We start from the raw sequence: 22,508 nt of genomic DNA, 5'->3' as shown, positions 1-22,508 counted from the left end.
TGCCTTCTCTTGCAGAGTAAGCAGATGTGGCAACTCTGACTCCACCGCTGGAGTGGAGCAATAGCCGCCCCTTTAGATGAGGAGTGTGTTCTCTTAGCTACAGTCTCCTATCAACCCATCACGTTACTCGTTTATGAGACAGCTTGGTCTGCTCAGTCATTGAGTTTGTGTACCCTGGTTCAGAAAGTCCTAGAGTACATCACACATCGAATGCCCGCATATTTGTGAGAGGGCATTTATGGAATGACATCTGTGGTGGAAAAATAACTAACAGGTAGAGACACTATATGTTGGAAGCCGACTATTGAAGACCAACAGTGCTGAAGTAGATGAATTTAGAACAAATCAATTAAAAAAATAACACGGAAAAATATTCATTATGTGATTCATATGAATGATTAGGAATTGAATGGTGGTGATGGAAGTAGACATGATCATTGGAGGTGAATACCCAGATAAAGGGTTGCTGCAAGTTATAGAGAGCTGATTGCATCGAGGAGTGTGTTTTTTGTTTGTTTTAGGAATGTTAATCCTTCAATTCAATGACTGTATTCACCTCTCTTGGACTCACTATTTCCAATACATCCATCATCAGGTTAATTGACCCCCTCCAGCAAAAAAAAAGGAAAAAGTGCTGGTGATGCCCATAGCCTGGCCACAAGCAAGAGAGAAGACAAGACATAGGAGAAAGATTAAAAACCTCAGCAGCCAGGGCTAGAGGAAGAGAAAGTAATTTGCTTTGACCCAAGCAATAAATCTGCCAGGCGGTAACGACCATCTCTTGACACTAGTCTTGGCATTGATCAAGTGCACTGTCCCAGGCTGTTCCCCCCATTCCCCTGAACCACAAAGCCTCTCTTGAGTGTTTGTGTCACCACTTATGAACGAATGTCAGAGAGCAGAGATAAAGGAATGACAAAGGTACAGGGACCTCTTTAAGTTAACGGGAGCCCTGATTGAAATCATCACAGATGGCCGCTCTCTGGACCCAGGGAGGGCACTCTCTTATGTTTGTGTTATTTTTTTTACCTGTGGGAATGTTCCCAGGACTTGATATTCAGACAATTTCAAAATTCTCATTGCAACCAAGAAAAACAAGAGCAGACCAAGGGGTTTATGCGGCTTAGTCCCATTGGTGATGCAGCCAAGTGGGTGTGGCCACAGGAAAGTGACTCGTTTCCCTCATTTGGAAATTTTAGGGCAAAGCTTCAAACATGAAGTGAAGCAGATTTTTTCCTTCCCACCCTGATTTGTTATGATAAGTCTTTATATAAGCTATTGGATGCAGTATCTCTGATTTTCGACCCAGTAGCATTTTATTTTCTTTGTCACTTAAAATTAGCGTGATATTCATAAAATATTTAACCTGCATTTAAAAATTTTATTAATTATTAAATATATAAAAGGATATTTATATCACATGTAAGATATGAGGAAAAAATATAAACACTCCTGTGCTCATCCTGTAGCTTAAGAAATAAAACTTCACTAATACATGCCCCCACACCCCCGTGATCCTCACAGATCGAATTCATCTTCCTCCCCACAAACAGATCACGACTATTACAAATTTTGTGATTCATCATCCTCTTTTTTTCTTTATAGTTATATTACATGTGTATCTAGTCCTAAGCAACATATTGCTTAGTTTTGCATGCTTTTGGAATTTCTATAAGTGGAATTATGCAAATGTATTCTTCAACTACTTTTCCCCCGGACTCAACATTACATATTTCAGATTCATCTATGTTGATGGGAAACTGTCTGGGCCAAGGGTCAATGAACTACAGCCCACAGGTCAAATCTAAACCACCACTTGTATTTTATTTTATTTTTTAATCTAGTTAAATTTTAATTTAATTTAATTTAATTTTTTTTACAGCCAGCTGGATAAAAATGTCTTTTCTCCTCAAAGTTTTAAATGGTTCTATTTTAAATAGTTATATAATTACAATAGCTATACAAGTATCTGAATAATATCCTGAATTTTGCCTCTTGGCCTGTGAAGTTTGAAACATTTACTTTCTGGCTCTTTAAGAAAAAGTTTGCTGACCCATGCACTAGGCCATTAATTTCATTGCAAGAATTTTCTTTTGTGAATAAACCACAATTGTAAAATATCCAGTCTCAAGTTGAAGGCCATTTGGGTGTTTCTATTTGTTTGTTTTCTGTCATAAACACCGTAGTAAAAACACCCTTGCGCCAGTGTGTCGGCGTACAGGTTTCTCTACAAAAATGTCAGATGGTAAGTTATGTGCATCTTCAGTTTTATCAGACAATGCTGTATCATTTTCCAAAATGGTGGGCCAATTTGTGGCCCCACCAGCGGTACTATGGTAACAGTGAATGGAGCCATTTGTCTGTTTTCTCCACTTCCCTTCTCAAACAGTGCCTTATATAGCTCCCTGTTTGTGTGTGGTGTAGAGAAACCAAGATAAATAAAATCTCCAATAAATATATCCTAAGACTTTATGTACAAACATAATTTTTTAAAATAAATCTCCTAATAGGCTATCATAGTTCCTGATAGATGGTGTTTAATTAAGCTATAATAATATTCTATTAATTTATCTTGAGACAATTTTATTCAAAATTGTAAAAATACATTGAATTGTATGTCATGATATATATTAATAGATATTCATGATATTCAAATGTTAGTGATATCTTTGTTGGTGTATGTATTTTAAAAAATCAAAGAGAACATTTTCTAACTATTTGCCAATTTATATGAAATTTCAAATTACAAAATGAAGTTTCAATAGAAGTAGGAGTAATAATAGCAGTCTGAACTGGATGAAATGTGCTTTTTGTGTGTCTCAAAATGTTCAAGGAGACAAGAAAGTCTGACAATCAGGTTACAACCTCTAAAGACTGGTTTGCTCTCTGAGTTGATTTCCAGGACCATATTCTCACTCTCACAGAAATTGTACTTCATCATGGAAATGTGAGCCAATCCATTTTGGGGAATGCTGCTTATGTAGATGGCTCTATTTAGAAACACTATTATAAAGCTAACCCATGAAGTTCAATTTCCCTCCCCAACCAGCATATCTTTGGAATTATTTCCCTTGCAGATCAATGGAACAGAGAATAAAATCGGTTTCTCTTTGTCAGCATTCATACTTCAGGTACCCCCAAGTGCTTTGTGTAATGAAAAACAGCAATATTGGTGCCTTTAATAAAACATTGACAATAATGCTTTCATTTTCTCTGGCATTACTGCAGAAATGGAACTGATTTGGAGTCAAACAGCCTGAGAAAAGATTCATTCTCTTAAGTTAATATATCTGAAAAGCATACATAATTACAGATATGTCCAAGTTTGGGAACGGTAAATTTTCTGTTATCCAGAGTGGTCAGAGAGGGAAATATTCCTGATTATTTTCAGTTCTGTGTCTTCTTTACTCCATATACTATGAGTAATTGAGGACAGGAAGTATATTCCCTTCACCTACATATTACTTGGCACATAGATGCCTAACAATTTTTTATTGAAAAAATATACAAATAAGTGCAGTAGATTAAATAAGTGCTTTCCTATATTCCATGAGATGATGATATCATTAATTATTTTAATTGATTTTCTAAAGTGTGCCAGATACCAATCATCAATACTGAAAGGAGTAGTTTCCAGTATTTACACCAAAACAATATGATCCTCTTAGTCATTAATTAGCCAGAATTTCAAAATATGTCCCTGAATCCTGACCATTGCTCTGAATGGTATTTTATTTTTTTGGTGTCAGAACTGGCTTTTTAATTTTATAATTTAATTCACTGAGAATATAACTAGGTACCTACTGTGTCCCATCACTCTATAACCATTGTTGAGAATAGAAAATAAGGAAAGTAAGGTCCCCCAATCTAAGAATCTTACAAGACTGTTGAGGAGGAGGGTGAAACTTGACTGCTTGGAACAACCAAAAAAACCTCTAAATTAAGTATATTGGTGTACTAGAAGAGGTGATACAGGCGAAAGAATGAATCAAGAAAAGGACAGCAGTGAGCATTGGGGTTGTCAGGGAAGGGCAATGGAAGACCTGGCAAGATGGACACTGGAAAATGGAAAGACTGTAAAGTGTGGAGGTTTTGTAGCATCTATCCTGACCTGTCCAGTCTCATACTTAGCATTTTTTATGAAAGTGGAAACTGGAATGTGCTGTAGGAAGAGGAGAACCAGTCAGCTGTACTATCTGGTTGGTTGGATGATGGAAGATGATTATATTTTCTGCTCGTTGGCTTGCTTTCTGCTGACTGCCGCTCTTCCGTGAGCCAGGGCTCTCGTGGTGAATGAAGGGCTGAAGGAACTAACCTAGTCTCTGAACATCACTGCATGTGTTAGAACTGTTTTTGTTAGTTAATCCACCACTTGTATGCTGTTTCAAAAGCCTTAGTTAGCAGATTTGCATTAGCATCACAGCATATAGCAACAGGGACCATTTCCTTCTCTTTCACAGTTTCCCTCCCCTCCTCTCCCTTCCTTCTCCTGCCCTCCCCTTTCCTCCTCCCCTCCCCTTCCCTCGCTTCCCCTCCCTACCCATTTTCTCCTATTCTCTTCCATTTCCTTTCCTTCCAATCCCTTCCCTTCTTCTTGCTAGTCAAAGAACCCAATATCAAATATTTGAATGAAACCGCTGACAGATCCCGACTAGAGATTCTCTGGAATTTCAGGTAGACAGACCAGGGTGTTAATTGAGCTCTGATGCATACTCTCTGCAGCGTCATAGGCAATTTACCTAACTTCCCTAAGCCTCAGTTTCATCACTTGTAAAATGAAGTTGGGCATACCTGCATTGCAGAACTACATGGAATACGAACTGACTTAGCATATATGGTACCTAACTCATTGCCTAACTCCATATTAACTGCTCAAAATATTTAACTCTTATTAGTATAACTCCTTTTAAGGATAGAAATAGGGCAAAATATCTTTGTTAGGAGCTCCCATGTGTCAGGGGCTCCATATACAATAATATACTCATTTTCATAATGGCCCTGTGATGAAGGGACTATAGTCCCTCATTAATGAAATACCTATAGCTCGGAGAGGTTAAGTGACTTACCCAAAGTCACACAGCTAGTGACATTGCTGGGGTTTAAACCCAGATCTCTCTGGCTTTGAAAACATGCTGTCATGAAATATACCACGCTGCCTTCATGATGAGGGAAGTAGGATACCAGATTCCCAATGGTCAAATGTTTTGCCTACAGTCACTCAGTTAATTGGCAGTAGAGTCTAAGTTAGAACGCACTACTCTTTCATCAGCCAACGAAATTTTCAAATTAGTTATTATCAGCCAAAGAGTTAGTTGGATTGCAGTTAGCTTGTCCTTTGGCACAGGGGGTTGGTAAACAGACAAGGGCCATCTAATTACTCAGAAGCAACGTGAGCGTGTTGATTACGTTTTGGATTTATTCTGCTGAATTTCATTTTAAAGCCACCAGAGCAATACTTGTCAGGGACTGAAGCTATAAAGATGACTAATTGCTCAATGGCTTTGCCTGAGTGGGAAACGCCCAACCTTCCAGATGTAAGGTGACATGTCTTTGGGACATGTTCAGCTATGGGAGAAGAGTTCTCTTTTCTAAACTTGAGGGATACTCTGTGTCTGCAGCTGGTAATTTACTGAATGATGATGGAATGAAGCAGTTGGGTATCTCTGCTGAGTTGTGGATTTCCCCTTTGAGATCTACAGTCAGCAAAGATACTCAACTCCAGCTCCTCACTTTCCACCTCCTTCCTCCTTCCCTCCTTCTCCCCCCATCACTCCTAGCCTCTCTTTCCTCTCTGCCTCCCCCATTTCCTCTCCCAATTCTCCTCCTTCCGTGTTCCTTCCCTCTCTTCTTTCACCTCCTCCTCTCCTTCTCCTCTCCTTCTCCGTCCTCCCCTGGTCCCCCCTCACTTCCTTATTTTCCTGTCTTCTCTCACCTGCTCCCCTGTATCCTCCACCTCCACTACCTTCTCCTCCCTCTTCATCCCTCTCACCTTCTCCCTATTCCCTTCTCACTTCTTTCCTTCCTCTTTGTCCTCCCCGAGCCATGCATCTTTATATTTCACTTCCAATTCATTTTTGTTTTATTCAGATAATTGCAGATACATGTGCGACTGCAAGAAATAATATAAGAAGACCCCATGTACACTTCATCCAGTTTCCTCAATAGTAATATTTTGCAAAACTATACTATATCACAACCAGGAATCGACATTGATTCAATCCACCCGTCTTATTTAGATATCCTCAGTGATACTTACTCATCGGTGTGTATGTGAGTGTGTATGTGTGTGTGTATCTGCTTATATTTAGTTCTATACAATTTTATCATGTGTGATTTTCTCACTTGTGTAGTTTTGTATATCCATCACCACAGTCAAGATACTGAGCAGATCCAACACCACAAAGATCTCTCACGTTTTTCTTTTATAACCACAGCCGTCTTTCTCCTGCCCCAATCCCCAACCCCTAGTAACCACTAATATGCCCTCCACTACTAAAACTATGTCATTTCAACCATGTTATATGAATGTAAATGATTCAGCATCCATGAAATCACAAATATTAAGTAACACGGTAAGCAGGTCATCAGATATCTGAGCTTCTAGACAAGAGCTAGGAGATCTGGAATACTAAAGTTCAGGGTAACACAGACAGGGTGAGACTGAGGGAAACATTCAAGGCAGCACAGATAGTGGGCCAGAGATGCTGGCGTGCTATCAGGCATGAAATAGTTAGACAGGTTAGACTTCTTCTGCCTGGTGGACACTTAGCGGTGGTCTAAAAGAAGTGTCATGGAGCTGAACATTGGAAAAATCTATTTTTAACAATGCCTATAGAAAATTAAATGTACTAGTAGAAAATGAGTTGAATTGTCTTCCATTCTCCGGGCAAAAAGAAAGCAACCATTGGAGAGAATTAATGGCTCTGGCAAGAGCAGTGGCTATAGAGCCAAACAAATGGATCAAGGTCACCTTCCTGGGTTAACAATTACTCTGACATTTTACAGTGTGTGTCGGAAGAAGCAAAACTTTCATAGACATCAACTGGTGAAAATTGAAGCTAAAGTGAACTCTGGACAGTTGAAGTAATAGAGTCTAAGCAAAAGGAGCATATAATAATACTTTCCTGAAAAAAGGAATCAACAAGTCCCAGTGCGGGTGACATGGAAGAGGTTTCAGGAATGCTCCACAAAATAGGCTTTCAGAAGAGACCAGACCAGATCTGACCACATGAGAAGAGAGAACATTTTCTTATCCCAGATTCTTGTGAGAAGAAAATAGAAATTGACATCAGATACTCCTAAACAGTATTTACAATTGTGCACACTCAGGCTTCAAGCCGTTTGCAGCTAAACATATTTAAATCTCGTTCCAGAGTAGAGGCCCATTCATTCTAAATATTTTTTCTTTCTTTTTTTTTTCTGCTTCCGTTAAGTCAAGAGTTAATGAGCCACTTCAAGTATTGTTCATAGATTTAAGGGCCAGGGACCTTTTCTTGTTTGTTTCCCACCCTATCCTCAGAATCCAGGATAATTTGTTTATTCAACGAATATTTACTGAATACCTACGACTTGCCAGGCACTGAGGATGCCATCAAGGCTTGAACAAAAGAGACCTAATCCTTTCTTTCATTGGAACTTAGAGCCTAATGGGGATATTTCTTTCTTCACTCAACCAACAAGTATTTGGTGAACATCTACCATGAGCCAGACTTTGTTCTATACACTGGAGATAGAGCCAACCACAAGAAAAGGAAGGGGAAGGTAGTCAAGCTGATTATTAGGGAGATGGACAGATGAGTGATATCTGGAATAGAACTGTGCAGGGAGGTAGACTAGAATGGTGTGAGAGAGCATGACGAATGGCCATGTAAACTGGAAGTCAAGGGAGACCTTCCAGAAGAGATAATGTTTAAGTTGAGATCTGCATGGCAAAAGTGAATCAGCCATGACAAGTCCTGGGCATGGAGGATTCCAGGCTGATTAAATGTTCAACAAATAAATATAATTGTTTAATTACCGTTACCCAAAGTGCCAGATTGATTTTTATAACCTACATTTCTCCCTCTTTGAATTCATATTAATTTCATCCACTCTGCCTAAATTTCTATAGTTCTGAAAACACATAAACAGAAAACTCTACCAGTTTTTCCTCAACACAGGAAATGCTTCCCACGTGGTTAGCAACTTTTGATAGTCCTTCTCCTTCCTAACTCAAGGTAGTTGTTGACAGTGTTCTGGCCATAAGGCTTGATTTTCACTTCTGGCTATAAGGCAAGAGAGACTGCTCTCTGCAAAACTAGTTTTAAATTCCTCCAGATTCAAGATACCAGGAATAAGTGGAATAACAAACAAACAACAGAAAAATATTCAGCAATTGACACTCAATCATCGTTCCAAAAAAAATTAAAAGCTATGCTAAATGGATCATAACATGTTCAAATAAATGAAAAATGTACTTCAAAACACAGCTGAGGAAAGTTGTTTGTTTTTGTTAAAAGTTGCTCGAAGGCATCATCATAGTGACAGAATCTTTAAACATCTACAAACACAAAGGCCTGAAAAATAACTTTTCATTAATTTTTTTTACCTGCGTATTTTACGCATTCTGAAAGCTATTGGTACTCTTTTAACAAGGACTTCTTCATATCTGCCAGATTTTATGAATGATCATTTTCTGCTGATTCAATTTGGGAAAATCTCTTTTGCTGAGACAGTCCCTAATGGCCACCTTTATGGTCCTCTTACTTGTGTTATTACTCAAGGGGCTTCCTATTTCTCCCGTCTAAGCACAGAGAATCGGAACAACAAAAAATAGCTAGAGTTGAATTTTCCTTCAGTCGGTCCTCTGCTACACAATGTGGATTTTTTAGGTCTTAAAAGAGACTAAAAGAGATTGTCTGGTTCATGTCACCAGAGCCAGATCATGCAGACACGATATCAGGAGATTGTTGCTTTATGCAGATCAGGACTCTATCTCCTGTTTTTTTACTTGTGTTTGTCTTGGCTCCTTCCAAAACCCTCCAATGTGGAACTCAGAGCTTCTAGTCTCAATGCTTAGATATGCCTGGGTGGTAGATTGAAATGATTGCAATGGGACGTATGTCAGGCTTTCTTGATATAGTATCTGAGACAGATTCTGATTTACTGAGGGGGTGCTCTGAGGAGAAACCTATAAGTTTGTGCAGGAGGCAGGACAGGGCAGAGGGAAAAGCTAAGTGAAGATGTGGTTTTAGGTGCTATCTCACCTCAGCCTGATCGCACAGGGAACTCTGGAGCATAGATAGCACCACAAAGTTGTCCCAGCTTGAGAAAAGAGGATTGGGTTTTACACCATTGTAGCCATCAGTCACTGGCTGTGGGCCCTCCCTGAGGGAAGAAGGTAACCTGTCTGTCAGGCATTTCCAGGTGAGGTGGTTCCTGTCAGGACCAGGGAGGTCCTTCCGAGAAGGGTGCAGCTATGAGCTGTGGGCACCCAACAATCTTAGCAATTTGGAGGTGGGTACACCAGTCTGGAAAAGGGGGTCCAAGCAGAGAATCAACAACATCTTCTACACAACCACAACACGTTGTCTTGTTGTTATGGTTTTGTTTTTCCTGCCATCAGCCGTGCTGGGCTGTGAAGCCAGCTGTGTTTCCAAAGCACTTTTCCCTTCACAGTAAATAGTTACCAATTTGTAAACTGATTTTTTTTAATTCACTCCTAAAATGGCTCAGCTTGAGCTTGAAACATCAAGAAGCTCCACACAAAAGGCATAATTACTGAGGCTGAAAATGTCATTGATGATTTATTGTCTGTGGGGTTGGTCACGATATCCTGAAATGGCACGTTGTGTTTGTCAGTTAAGAGGGCCTTTAAGCAGCAGAATTTCCCATTAAGGAACAAAATGTGGTTTCAGAGTTTATGCTTCAATTGAATCTCTCCCTACTAACCTCTAGGAGAAAGGCATGTGCTACTAAATTGTACTTAGAACGCAAACCAGTGGCAAGAGCTCTGAATAGGTGTACAATTAGGTGTAATGCTTAGACCCAGACTTTCAATTCAGCTGTGAAAGGCTAATTTAAGGATGCCTCACCTGGCATCTAAATTAGAAAGTCACTCAATCTTCCAATCTTCTTGAGATAAATGGAGCAACCAATCACTGTTTACAAACTGCAGGGCCCTTGAGAATAGGGATTATAAAACAACACACACACAATAACAATAGCTACCATTTAATGCAGGTTTCGGTATGATTGAAGTCACATCCTAAGAAGTTGATGTATCTCATTCAATAATTAAAGAAACCCGGTGAAGTACTTATTATTATTCTTGTTTTATAGATGAAGCAGTAGAGGCACAAAGAGTTTCTATTAAGAGCAAATTGCTGAAGATGCAGTGGACACAGTCTCTGCCCTCGTGCACCTAACTGTAAAATGAAGGTAAGATTCTAACTGTGTTAAATGAGGCAATGAAGACTTACAAAAATCACATACAGGTATGTGATTTCCTCAAGATAAAGAGGAGAAAAAAATATTCTGGGCAGGGGGAATAGCAGGTGCAAAGAGCCTGTGGCCAAAGAGAGCATGGTCCATATGCCTGGTTGGAGAGTCAGGGCTAGCTGAATAGATAGGAAAGAGCCAGAACAGGTAGGACCCTGTTTCTTCTATTAAAAAGATTTTCCTTATCACTATAAGCAATGAAAACCCACTGAAGCAATGGAAACCATTAATTTTTTTTTAAGTGAGACTAAAGATGGGAGTGTAGTATTTGCCTGATGTGATTAGTTTGGGTTTTTCAAAGAGCCTTCTGGTTTTAGAATGAAGGGTGGATTGGAAGGAGGACAGAATGAAAATACAAATTATGACCTATTGCAAGTAGAATAGGCCGAATGCTAATTGCAGCTTTGACTAGAGTGATGTTGATGGAGATAACCGAAAGTTAAAATATTCTAGAAATATTTTGCCCAAAAAATTGACAGCAATTGGTAATGGATTGATGGGAGGGGGTACAAAAATGAGATACTAAAGTTTAGTGCTAGGTTTCTGATGTATACAACTAGAAGAATAGTCGTGTCATTTACTGAGAAAAGAAACATGAAATGAAGACCAAGTTTGTTGGGAAGATCATGAGTTTAGTTCTAGACCTGTTGAAGTTGAGGTGTTTTGAGAATTAAAAAAAACACTGAGAGAAGACAAGCAGGCAGTGGAATAACAAGTCTAAATTAGAACTCTGGCTTAGAGCTGCTCAGGGAAGCCGCGAGTGTGGATGACGTTTACCTGAAAGTAAATAAAGCGAAAGAAGACGAGGCAAAAACTAGCCCCGATTCCTCTAATATTTAATGACTTGATAGCTAAGCCTCAGTAGATAATACTTGTGGAGTGGAGAATTCATTAATGAGTTGAATAAATAATATTCTTAGTTTGTAATCAAGGCAGGATCAACGTCTGACAAAATTGTCAAATACAAGTTGCTTCACTTACACTTCTTGCTTGGAAAAGCGGCTCTCCGAAGTGAGAGGGCAGAAGAGTTTGTTTCCTTCCAAAAGCCAAAGGAATATTTTTAGCAGAAAACAAAATGGTTTGCCTTCCTTTTTGTTCTCTTTTAAGACGTCCTTTTTCCATACTCTCGCTGAAACACAAATTTCTCACCATGCACCATCACCAGCACATCAACTACACATCCGTCACTGTGTGTCTAGCGATGATCAACCTCTGACCAATCATTTTCCAAGAATCCCAAGGCACCTCTGAAGAACGTAATTGAAAAGTCTAAATAAAGTATGGCTCCTAGGTTACCTATTAGAGCCGAAGAATCCAAGAGTGAGCTAACTAAATTCTCTTTGACTGAGAGCAGGCCAGCATCTGAACAAACATGTCATCTGAAATACATAGCAGCCTGAGGCTGCAAAGGAGAAAAAAATCCAAAAACAAAACAAAAACCAAGAGCATCTCTAGCTCAACTTGGTGATTGGGATTAATCTGTCACTGGAAAGCTTTTCCAGGTCTAAGCTACAGCTGTCCTTGACTAACCTTGCCTGTGTCTTACCCTATCGACAGAGACAGACCAGCTTCCTTTCTCACTGGTTCACTTTGCTCGTTGCAAATAAATAAAGTGGTGAAGTTGCAATTCACTGAAACTAATACTCAGTAGATTAAATCTATTGTACATTTGCTTTCTTCCAGATAAGCTCAAGAATATGGCACTTTTTTATTATTTTATTTTTTAAATAAACTCGACTAAAACCTGAAACTGTTTTCTCAACAAAGGCTGAAGCTTAAAAATGGAAATTCTAGGTCAATGGAGGAAAAACGGAGTCTTGCTGGGTAGGCCAGTTCAGCCATGTTCCTCCTTACGGGGTGGCTTCTAGGGTGTGTACTAGGGTTCGTTTGCTCCTGTGGATTACTCTTTAGCCTTGTCCTTTACCCGTACTCTGTCCCTCAGGAGACTAATTGGTATGGAAATCATCAACAAGCTCCCTTGCCTTCTGACTTAGAGTTGGAGTCAGCTAACAGGAAGATCCTAGCATATCAGAAATAGAGAAGGGAGTAAGGTTGATGTATTTATTCCATTTCACTGGTCTCTGGGTTCCTGTGGGCTGATGCATTCCTCTGTCACAGATCAGCACTCCTCCCATGGCCCTTTCTGTCTCCAAGGTTGGGAATCTGCTTCCTCCTTTTGCCCCTTCAAGCTTATATATTGATAATATAGCCCTCTGCTAGCAGCCACCATATGCTCCACTATCCCTTGTGGTTTCCCTACACTTGGCCCACATCTTTGTATGTAGCCCTTTTATAAAACTGTGTTAGTTGTCTGTGGGTCCCTGACCCACATGGGGTAACATATACTGCAGCCAAATCACTCTGGTACCCCAAGCCAGGAACTGAAAACAAAAAACTATAGAGACAAAGTAAAATGCATTAGAAGGATGCTGATGAATAGCAGCTAATTCAGGTTATAGTCACTGTTAAAGGTATTTTCCCCACTCACAATGACCTTCCTTCTAGGGGTGCTGGTCCCCAGTTCACTGGGATGTGTTTTAGGCAGGTATGTCTACATAGCAACCTCCACAAGTGTACTTCTCCCACATCCAAACTTAGCTAATATGACCAAGGGTAGTCACATGACCCAATAAGAGTCAGTCAGGTCCTTTTCCTGGAAACTTGGGGTGTGGACTGCAAAAAGGCAATTACTGAGCTGTGGGATTATTCACAAGAGAGATGGAAGAATGAAGTAAAGGAACAGAAGGCAGAGATTGGAACACAGAGAACAGTTCCAGATTGCAACTCCTTCCCCAAACTTGGCCCCATTTCTCCCTTGAATAGAGTTATTACTGTATCTTTAAAATAAAACCCTCCATTTTTATTTGTTAACTAAAGTTGGTTTCTGTTACCTGCAACAAAAAGAGCCTAAATGATCCATTAAACAACAAATGATGCTTTTTATCCAGCAATAATGTGGTGGGTACGTATGGCTCTATTCCAGCACCATCCAATAGAACTTTATGCAATGATGGGAATGTTCTATAAAATCTGCGCTGTCCAATGCAGTACCCACTAGCCACATGTGGATATCGAACATTTGAAGTGTAGGCAGTGTGATTGAGAAAATGATCTTTTTTATTTAATTTAAATAGCCGTATGTAGCTATTAACCATCGTATTAGACAGCTCAGCTCTAGACTTTGGCTTTCTCCTGTTTTCATGCTGTCATTTGTTCTCTATTAGTTGATTTTGAGCCTTCTGGGTATCTACTAAAGATACTCAGTTAAGCTGGCACATCATTGTAAACAATCATTGATAACTAGGTGTTTACTCCTATCTTCTTGGTATCCATTTTCTCCAGAAACCTGTAAGTGAGAAACTAGGAGCCTTGAAACTTGGCCCATCATGATCAGATTACTACTTACTTGACCAACCCAAGCCTTGTTACCCTTTAATCCTCACCATCCAGTCCTGTCATACCAAACTTATTGAAGTTTCCATAGTGTGCTGTGCTCTGTCACACTTTCATGCCTTTGCATAAGTGGTACCCTTATTATATTTTTATTATTTATTTGTTTTTAACCCATCCATTCATACATATATACGTTCATCTATTCATCCAACAAATATTTATTAAACAGGACAGATTTAGTATAAGAAAGGCATATATAAACTGCATATTTATAAGTGGAATGAGTTTTCTGATTGGTGTTGTGGACATGTATAATGAGATGACCTACAAAAAGGGAGAGCAGATTTTATCAAAGTATGTTTCATGTGCAACGTGCATGGAATTGCCAGAGATGCTTTCTGAAAGTACATTATAGGAGAGTGGTTGGGGGCATAAATAATTTCTTTATCTTACTCAGTGCTTTTTAAATTAATTTACATAAAATATTGGAAAGAGTGTCTGTTAAGTAGTAAATATTCAATAAATATTAGATTTATTGATAACATTTCCTCAAAATATTTCCAACACTGCACTCCCGACTCGGTCACCTAAACCTCCTCTTCCTTACAGTCTTCTCCACTTCAGGAAATGGCGGCTCTATCTGTTGCAGACTGTTTTCTGGAGAGCAGACTTGGAGATGGAAATTATTGTGCAAGAGGCTTAATGAGAGAGAGCTCTCAAAATCAATGACTGTGCAGAAAGGGAAGGAGGTAGGATGGGGCAAAGGGAGAAGTTGGGCTGAGATGCAGTCTCAGCAAAGGCCTCGGCTGATCTTACAGGGAATTCTGAAGTCGAAACAGATCTTCTGAATCATCTTTCCATGAAGTAAGTGTGCTAGGCTTTTATCTCCCAACCCGCATATCAACTAGCTGTGGGACACACACTGCCGGCAGGGGGGTGTGACCTTGAATGAGGGAATTCTCTTCAGCTGAAGTCAATTTCCAAAGAGGCCTGGGAGTTGAGGGCTATCTGTCGGTAATAGACGCCACAGTTGGGGAAATAAGTCAGTCTACCTTCACAATACATCCAGAATCTGCCATTTTTACCACGTCCGCTACTGCCGTCCTTATTCACTCCACCACTGCCTCTAATCTGGGTTATTTAAGCAGCATTCTTATTGACCATCCTGTTTTTGCCTTTGCCCTACCTCTAGCTTATGCTCGATGCAATAGACAGTGTGATCATTTTAAAACGTATGTCGGGACAACTGTTCCCCATCTCACTTAAAAGAGAAGTCAGAGTCCTCGGAGCTTCCTACAGGGGTCACGATCTGTCTGTCCACAGCGTTTCCGACATTTCTTACCACATACTCCCTTGATCACTCAACTTCAGCTTTTTTCTTCATCGGATACTCCAGGCACCCTCTCGACCGTGGACTTGGAATTTTACTCTTTGCTCATCCTAGAAAGCATATTCCCTATTTTCCCACGTGACTCCCTCACTTATTCTTTAAGGTCTCTGCTCTTATGTCACCTTATCAACAAGGCCTTTTCAAACTACCTCATTTGAAACAGGGATCCCCAGCCCCGTGCCATTTCTTACCAGCTTGCATACTTGATTTTGCTCCAAGTTCTTTTCATCATCTCTCATACTATTTGTCTATTTGTTTATTTGTTTTCTTGTCTGTCTCACTGTTAAAATGTAAGCTCCGTGAAGCAAGGCGCTTTTGTTGTTGTTCTCTATCAGTCTGGTATCCGGAACAGTGTGGCATATAACAGGTGCTCAATAAATACTTGTTTATGAAAATGTAAAATGAAGCTTTTACATTTTGGCCAAATTTAGTCAGATGAAGAGAACTCTTCTATTCCCTGTAACACCTAAGAATAAAAAAGGAAACATTTGGAATGTGACATGCTTATTGGTTGCAGTAGGCAGAATTCTAAAGACTCCCCAGCCCACTTCAGCAAAATTACCATCCCCTGTTATTCAGTCAAAACTCATTTAGGTACGGCTGAGAAGGGGCTTTGCAGATGGAATTAAGGTTATAGACCTTAAAATACAGAGATTACCCTGGGTTATTCCGGTGGGCCCACTGGAGTCTTTAAAAGCAGAGAATTTTCTCCAGCTAGAATCAGAGCGAGTTGTGGTGAGAGAGAGTAGAAGAGATGAGGCAGAAGGGGAAGCCAGGAAGATTGGAAATGTAAGAAGGAATCGACCCATCGTTGCTGCATTTGATGATGGAGGAAGGAATTTACAAGCCAAGGAATGCAGGCAACCTCTAGAAGCTGAGAACAACCCAGTGAGGACATGGGGACCTCAGTCCTACAATGCATACAACTGAATTCTGCCAACATCCTGAATGAGCCTGGGAGTGGATTCTTCCCTCAGATCCTCCTGAAAAGATCACAGCCTTGCTGACATCTTTATTTCAGCCTTGTGATGCTCTAACCAAAGTATCCAATCAAGTCTACTGGACTTTTGACCTACAGAATGGTGAGATATTAAATGGGTGTTGTTTTAAACTCCAAAGTTTATTATTACAGCAGGCAGCATAGAAAATTAATACATATAAAAAAAATTATACTCTGTTCTCACATAAACACCATCTCAACTAAGCAATCTGCATGTAAAGAAGAGAGATAACAAAATCACAATATTCTAGACAGAATAGGCTTCTAGCATCTACATATTCTACTTCTTATTCAATAACTAAAGACCAGTAATAGGAATCATTGAAGTGAACTGTGTTTTACTAATACAATTATGGTTCTGTACTGCTGATCCCATGAGTATGTATTTTACCTGTCAGAGCCTAAGGGGAGGGTTTCTTTTATTCAACAATGATCTCGGGAAGGTTCCTTGTGCTTATAACCGAGCTTGTCTGAGTGTTGCATTCCAGGCAGTTAATCCAAGAGAATAATAAGGCAAACAGTACCCACAGTTTCAATTACAAATAACAGCATTTTTGATTTGGAAAAAAAAAAAAACAGCTCTCACAAACTAGTCTGTTGAATCGTGATTATCTGGGCAGTTAAGAGCCTTTACAATTATTTGCACGACTTTTAGCAAATCACTTACTTATCTCCCTTTTATCTTTCTCCCTCAACCTCCAGGAATTGCTCTAAAGACGTGATTGTAGATGCAAACGCCTTTTGCAAAAGTTAAAAGTGTTAAACTAGTGTTAAGCAATGACTATTATTATTGATAATCTTGTTCAGTTGAGTTTCTACTCCATCTTGTTTGGCTGTTTCTGAAATTTAATTATCTCCAAGGCAATTCCTTTAGCTTTTAAGATTTCCTTTGGCAAATCTTCCTCTTTGTAACATCTTGAACTCTCCCAGTTGTGTCTTTTGCCATCCTTCCCATCCCTTTCTTCTCTACCTCTCTATTCCTTTCTTTCAGAACCCCTTCACACAAACATGATTTTATTGGGATTGTCCTATCTGAAATACAGAGTGGTACAATTCATATGAGGAGGAGGTTAGCAATAATCATGATGCATTTACCCTTTGAACCACCTCTATGAATCTGGCCCAACGCAAGTGAGGAAAACACAAAAAGTAGTTAGCACAAGGCTATTCACTGCAACATTATTTCAATAACAAATTAATAGAAATAATCTAAATATCCGTTAATAGAGATATGTTAAATAACTTGTATCTACAAAGTGGAGTACTACACAGCTGTAAAAAATGAGAGAGATCTCTCTCTTAGGCTATCTTCAGGTACACAAATGATTGGTGAGGGAAGATTCTCTTTATAGAGCATTTTGGCTAGTAAATAAATAAGGAAAGATGGAGTTAGAATGTCATTTTACAACACTTAATGAATTAATAGATTCAGACAAGAATCAGCAAGTGGCAAACAGTATTTCATATTTCCAACTGTGGATTAATCTTGCATTCCCCACCCTCCAATTGAATTTGAATTTAATAAAGTCTCCAGATCTAAATACCAATTTTCAGGAAATCCTGGGGATATATGGACTTATGAAACACCATCCAAGTGACATAACCAACTAAATTCAGACTATGAGAAGCTCTATAGGTGCTTCAATATTATAGTCAATATTTTAAGTGAAAAGGGGGAGAAAGAGAGAATACATTAACAGATACAGCTGACATCTGGTTCTGCCAGGATATACTAGCCCCATTCCTTCCAAGACTTCCCCTTTACAACTAAAAAACCTTGGCTATAACATAACAAGCATAAAAAGTCTCTGAAAGGTGGACACAAGAAGATAGACTGCCTAGAGACCTTAGGAATTGAGGAACGACACAGAAGTGAGTTCTCTGGGTTTCCTTATTGTGTTTCATTTGTGCAGACAGGACACTGCAGAAATCTCCAACCTGGAGCTGCCAAAAGACACAGACAAAAAAGAAAACTCTAAGAAAAGCCTGTCCCCCTAGCCAAAAGTCCGAGAAAAGGATGGCCTAATGATAGAAAAATGTTTTGGCAATACAGCCATACTCAAACTGAAGACCAATGGGAAAATCGCTTGCCCCCATTCCAGCCTCTTGGTTTCAGTCTGGTCCAGCATAAATTGATCTTCTACCTCATTGGCTGACCCACAGAAATAGGGTTTGAGTTCCAATCCCCCTCGTGTAGTGATGACTGGCCAACGCGGAAGCTTATCTTCCATCTCCCATCTAAAGGAAAAGGATGGTGTTCCATTTCCCCAACCAGGTGGTGTTGGAAGGCTAAGCTGAGAGATCTACCATCCTCCACCTGGAGGAAGCAGGCAGCTGGGATCAGATCAGATTCCCTGCTGGGGTAGTGTCATTGGGATCCCGCTGATCTTTCATCCCTTCCTCCTGGTGGAATCAGGTAGTGCTCCAGTTACCATGACAGGGCAGTATTGGCTGGACTGAATGGGGAAATGGTCTTCCTGGAGGAAGCAAACCAGTAGTGAGTTGAGCCTGCATGCTCACCCATAGCAACTAGAACTAATGAAGCATGACGAGATTGGGCTAGTGACCAATAGGCTTCACCCCCAGCTCATGTCAGCGAGACTCCGGTGAGGATCTGAGCCTACACCCCGACCTGGCATCAATCAAGCAGAAAGGGTAGGGTGGGGTAGTTGATAACTGGCTTCCTCCCTCCCCTGGTGTCAGTGGATCCCAGAGGGAGCTAAGCCTCCACCCTTCCCAGCATCGATGAGGCAGAATGAGGTGGTGGGAGCCTGGGCTAGTTGGCACTCCACTTCTCTCCCTCCCCCACTCTGGTGTCAGCCTAGTGGGAAGCTGTTTTACTACTCACATGGAGGACATTAAGCATGTGGGAAGGTGCCCGCAGGCTGAAGGGGGAACTGAACTTCTGTCTCACCCATCTGCAATGAGTCAGTGTGAGTCAATGCTCCACTTCTGCTAGGGGGAGTTGGCAAGGTCCAGCGAGAAGCTAAACATACACACTCACATGTACCTCGCATTACACCTCAGCAGGGGGACTGTCTGCTAAAATAGAAGATTAAACAGGATCCAGAGTCTCATAGTATCAAACATTGTAAGGATATGATTGAAAATCACTTATACCAAGAAAATAACGTCATGAATGAGAAAATCAGCTGGTGCCAATATCAATATGAATCAGATGTTGGATTATTTCTAATAAGAAATGAATGGAAATAGTACAAATATCCAGTTAAAGAAATCTCCAGGCTATGATGGTTTCACTAGAGAATGCTACCAAACATTTAAAGAAGTATTAACACAAATTCTATACAATCTTTTTCAGAAAATAGAAGAGGAGGGAAGACTTCCTAATTCATTTTATGAGGCTAGCATTACCCTGATACCAAAAAAAACACAAAATAGTCAGAGACAAATGAATATGGAAAACTATATAGACCAACGTCTCATGAACTTAAAAATAAAAAATCCTCAATAAAATGGCAAATAGAATTAAGCAATATATACATGGAATTACACACCACGACAAAGTAGAATTTATTCCAGGTATGCAGGCTGGTTCAACATTTGGAAACCAATTAAACTGGAGTTTTAAAATTATGAATTAAATTTCATTAATGGTTATAGAGCTGTATCTAGAGAGAGAGAGATGTAAATTATCTATATCATATTGGGAGAGGTATCATAGTTTGTGATTTTTGATGAATTGTTCCATTCCATCTAAATGATAAAATCTCCTTATTATCATATTATCATATTCCTTTATCATTTTTTTCAATGGTTACAGAATCTGTAGTGATCTCACTATATTGAGTAAATGTAGTTTTTAATTAAATTCATAACACACTATACACATTGCCTAAGTCCATTGCATATCCTATGAGAAGACTGACATATTTTGATCACACTGAATAATGAAAATTTTGAAATAAAGTAGCGAATAAAATAGAAAAATTAAAAATCCTTTGTTGATCAACTAAAATTATAGCTAACACCTAAGCCTATATTCCTGCTTATGAAATCCTCTATCTAACCTATAAGATTAACACCGTTCTTTGTTTTATTTATCTCTAACTAGGCCTGGGTGGTTTTATGGGAAAAAAACAGTTAAACCAATTGAATGGTGTTAACATATCTTAAATATCCTGGTTTGATCTCAATTTCTTACTTTTCATTTGATGGTTTGTACTTAAGTAAATAATTTCTAAATATTGCATATAGTAAAAACAGTATTTTAAAAAAGAAGTAGGGAGTTAAAATTTTGATAAAAATAGAATCACTTTTTAAAAAGTTTTTTTTTTTTTTTCAGGTAACATCTTAATCATCATGGTATTTGGGATTTTCTGTTTTGATACAAACAAAAATTTTAACGGATAACATTAGTTAATATAAAGAATTAGATACGACACCTTCTAAAAGTTGTATTTAGCAGTTTATATTTTTGGCTTTTAATTTATTATATTGCAGACAGTAAAAACAAAAACAAAAACCTCTCTAAAAATAACAATCAAATTTCTTCACTTAATAAGGTGTCAAGATGCAAATGGAAAAGAATTGAATACAAAGCTGTCTGCCCCTCGGATACACTGATATGCTAGAAACAAACCTCTACAATAACTCTAGTAAATTAAAACATTTGCAGACTTTAGACATTGTGTTGTAGCTTTTAGTTTAATTTTGCTTCAAAAGACCATTAGGGGTAGTATAGAAGGCTGATCTTTATGAGTCGTTTTATGAGTAAGACATAAATAAATGAGCAAAAGTATAAACTGAAAGTCTAAGCTTTAAGTGGTGTGTAGACATATTTAAATAAAAAGCAAGCGAAATCTCAGTTTACTTTGGTTTGTTCTGTTGATCTCTTATGTCCTCTGAATGTAAGAGATTTTTTAGTGTTATAACAAGCCTTAAATTCAAATGTGTGGTGTATTTTTATTACACACTGATGCTGCAAGCTTATAAAGTGAGGCAAATTTATGCATTAATCTTTGAAAATGAAGACCTACATTCAAATGTTCTGTACAATTTTAACCTGAGTGTATTTTAAAGAAAATCATGTTAGTAGAAGCCACTTCCTGGCTAGGAAAAAGGATGTTGAAGTAATTACAATACAGCTAAAGTGCCCAAAGATATGGAATACTAGAGAAAAATGACAGAAATGGAAATTGGGATTGAATAGACTAGCTTTTCAGAATCCTCCTTGGAGAAGGTGTATTCAAACTATAGTTATTTCTTGATTATTTAGAGATGAGCATCCAATTTATAGATTGCATGGGCTGGGCCTAGGGTGTGAAAGCTTGCTGGCAAATTGCTTTGGGTGAAACTCCACTCACTAGTCTTTTTAACAGCAAAATCAGATTAATATTGAAATCAAAGGAGCTCCGAAGAAGAAAAGAGGACAAAAAACAGAGCAGTTTATAGTCTTGGAGGGAAGAAGGAATGAGGTGGAATATAAAGGTGTGTGCTAAGTTGAAGACAGATATGACTAGCAGAGAAAGGAGTAGGCTGTATCCTGACTAAATGTAATGTACATAAGCCACTGTTCCATTTTGTAATCATCACCAAGATACCTTCTTTACAAGGTTTCACCTATATAAGCTAAGCACTTACGTAAGTAATTTTTCAGGCTAGATAATTGTTTTATCCTATACAAAATAATGTGTTTTATTCACTAATTCAACAGATATATATTAAGCAAGTACTGTGTAGCAGACTCTGTTCTCTGCAGTATGGAACAGCAATGAAGACAAAAATTGGTGGCCCTTTGTAGCTGGTAGGGGGAGAAAGATAGTGAATAAAACACAAGTAAAATATATAAAGTGTTAGAAAATGGCAATTACTGAGGAGAAAAATAAGTCAGGAAAGGTGGATTGGAAATTTTGGGGTGAGAAGAGGTGCAAATTTAAATAGAGTGACGAGGGCTGACTTCAAAGAGAAGGTGACCTTTGAGTAAAGAGCTGGAGCATGAAAGGGAGGCACCATGCAGAGATCTGTGCACGGACCTGACACAGGGTGTATCTGGAATGTTCCAGAACAACAAGGGAGGCATTGCTGTGACTGGTACCGGGAGATCAAGTGAAGGGGATGAGGAGTAGTGAGAGATGAGGTCGTTTAGAACACTCTGGGCCTTCCTTGGAGCTTGACTTTTTTCTGAGTGATGTAGGAAACCACTGGAAGGTTTTGAGTGTAGGGCTGACATGATGGGACTTACACGATGACTCTGGCTGCTATGCTGAGAATAGGCCCTGGATG

This window comes from Ceratotherium simum, chromosome 21 (assembly GCF_057802395.1).
Source record: "Ceratotherium simum simum isolate JZ-2026a chromosome 21, ASM5780239v1, whole genome shotgun sequence".
Taxonomy (NCBI): domain Eukaryota; kingdom Metazoa; phylum Chordata; class Mammalia; order Perissodactyla; family Rhinocerotidae; genus Ceratotherium; species Ceratotherium simum.
Note: the sequence above shows the minus strand (reverse complement) of the source record.